Source organism: Silene latifolia, chromosome 11 (genome assembly GCF_048544455.1).
Source record: "Silene latifolia isolate original U9 population chromosome 11, ASM4854445v1, whole genome shotgun sequence".
Taxonomy (NCBI): Eukaryota; Viridiplantae; Streptophyta; class Magnoliopsida; order Caryophyllales; family Caryophyllaceae; genus Silene; species Silene latifolia.
In genome coordinates, this window is record NC_133536.1 from 54,147,785 (window position 1) to 54,150,549 (window position 2,765).

The window sequence follows — 2,765 nt, forward strand, 5'->3', positions numbered from 1 at the left end:
CACCCAATTGAGTAACGGAGTCCACTTCATACTTTCCTCCTCTAGTAGCCTTGCGAGGTCTACTATATTGTGAATTATGGACAGCCATTTCCTCAATCTTGTTCCATGTTTGATTGTCATCAACTTCGGTGAACATTCCATTTGATCCCATATTGAGAATGTTCCTTGAATCTTCATATAAACCATTCCAAAATTGTTGTACCAAAAACCATTCGCTAAGTCCATGGTGAGGACATGAGCGACAAATACCTTTGAACCGCTCCCAAGCTTCATACAAAGATTCTTCATCCCTTTGCTTAAAACCCGTAATTTGAGCTCTTAGCATGTTGGTCTTTTCCGGTGGGTAGAATTTTTTGTAGAAAGCTAGAGCTAACTTCTTCCAAGAATCTATTCCAAGGGTGGCCTTATCAAGGCCCTTCAACCATTGCTTTGCGGTGCCGATTAAGGAAAAAGGAAATAAGACCCATCTAATTTGGTCTTGAGTCACGCCCGTTTGAGAGATAGCATCACAATAGTCACAAAAGGTTTCCATATGAGAATGAGGGTCTTCACTTGGCATCCCCCCAAATTGGCTCCTCTCAACTAGTTGGATGAAGGCGGACTTGGCAATAAAATTTCCGGTGAGATGTTGCGGTGTAGGAGTACCATTTGGTAGATTCTCCTCGGTGGGTATAGAGTGTGACGAGAATTTAGGCATTGTAGGTGGATTTTGTGGGATATTGTTTAATGGGTTCTCTTCTCCTTCTATTGCGAAAGGATTGACAAACTCACTAGTGGGTTGAACAACTTCACCAACACCTCTCAAATTCCTCCTAACAAGTCTCCTATTATTCATCAAGGTTCTTTCGATTTCACGGTCAAAAGGTAACAAATCACCTTGTAACCTTCTTGTCATGCAAAATATCAAACAACTCAAAAATAATTAGAACAAACCTTGAGGAGTTTTACTTCCCCAAGGTGAATAAAGACACAACTAATAGCAATAAAAAGAAATCTTAAATCAATTAAACACCGTCCCCGGCAACGGCGCCATTTTTGATCGAGGCCATTTCGTGTTCACAATTAAGTAGATGTGGTCGTTGGTCAATGGTCGATACAAAACACAATTTATACTTCACAAACAACTCTACAATTAGTAAAGAGGCAAGTAAAGGTCGGATCCCAAGGGACGGGTATTGAAATGAGAATTCTATTGTAACTAGTAGTGTCTAGGGGGTGTCACAAATTGGGTTGATGTAGAAGGTTACTAAACTAGAATAACAATGAAAATAAACTAGCAAGATGAATTAAAGGGGGTGTAAACAATTGATTAAAGGCACTAGGGTGTCATGGGTTCATAGGGGAATCATGGGATATGATCATACAAACATGTTCTCAAATTATAGGCAAGCAATTATTGTTGTGATGGATTGAGTTGGGTTATATCTTACAATCCTAGGAAAGTTTGGGTCCCCGGAGCCGAATCGATTAGATTGTACAACACCTACAAGTCGACTTAATCTTCCCTACTTAACAACATGCATGGTCTAATGAGACTCGAGTTGGGTTATGTCTTACAAGTCTCATTGAAAAGATAGGAGATGATAGTAAATGCAAGGATTCATAGGCTTAGCATTTCATCAAACATAACATGTGCATGTATTAAGATCAAAACAAGCAAGCAAATAAGATATGAAAGCATATTAATTTAAGCATGAATCATTCCCCATGTTGGTTTCCCCTAATCACCCATTAAACCCTAGCTAAGAGACTACTCACTCATTATCATGTTGATCATGCTAGCAAGGTTGTCAATCATACCAACAATATGAAACATGATGAATAAATGAAAGTAATTAGCAATAATTAAAAAGGGATTAAGAGATTATACCTACTAATGATTCCAAAATAATAATGCAAAGAATAATAGAAGAACTTGATGATTGATGGAAGGTTGTCAATCTCCCAATAAACCCAATAATCTTCTAATTACCCAAAATAAAGGAAGAACAAGAGAGAGATTAAAGAACTAAAACTTGGATTAAAACTTGATTAATACTTGATTACAATATTTGAGAGAGATTTGATTGATATTAACTACACTAATTATTGATAAGAAGAACATGCTCCTCTAATTAGACTAATGGGGTATTTATAGTGAAAATTAGGGAGGATGCATTAGGGTTAACTAAGGGCTAAACTAGTAATTACACTTTTTAAGTTGAGCAAGGAGGACCCGGTATTTTCTGAGAGAAGGGCTTCTCTTTTCGTAGCTTGAAGAATGAAATCCGTGCTGTGCAGGAATCCGGGCGGATTAGAGTCGGGACGGCCGGATTTGGGCGGTGCAATCCGAGCGGATTCGGGGGGAGGGACGCTCGGATTGTTGAGGGGAATCGAGCGGATTCCAAGGAGGGACGCTCGGATTGTTGAGGCTGGACGGACGGATTGTCTGCAATCCGTTCGGATTGTTGGTCAGCGTCAATTCTTCTTCTTTTCTTCCTTTTTCTTCATAAATTCCTTGGGGATCTCCTTGGGGACGCAAGGATCCTTTCTCAACATTGTTCTTCTACTATGATATGTACAAAGGCCTTCTAGTCTTGTCTCTTCTTGATGCTTGGTCATTGAATACAATCAATTTAGCCTCGTTTTGCCATGAAAATGCAAGATTCTTACTCCTTTCCTACCAAGGGATCAAAATCTCAAAGAATATGCAAAACAAAGAACTAAAGACAAGAAATGACCCAAATAGGCACTAAAAAGCATGGGAACAAGGCTAATTCGAGGGC

At 39.1% G+C, this 2,765-nt stretch overlaps 1 non-coding gene across 1 annotated transcript; it reads left to right on the forward strand.

The window, feature by feature from the left end:
* The first annotated feature begins 218 nt into the window (after window positions 1–218).
* Window positions 219–325, forward strand: LOC141616368 (small nucleolar RNA R71). Its single transcript, XR_012530720.1, has one exon. It is a non-coding gene; the product is annotated as a small nucleolar RNA R71 (small nucleolar RNA).
* The last annotated feature ends 2,440 nt before the right edge of the window (window positions 326–2,765 follow it).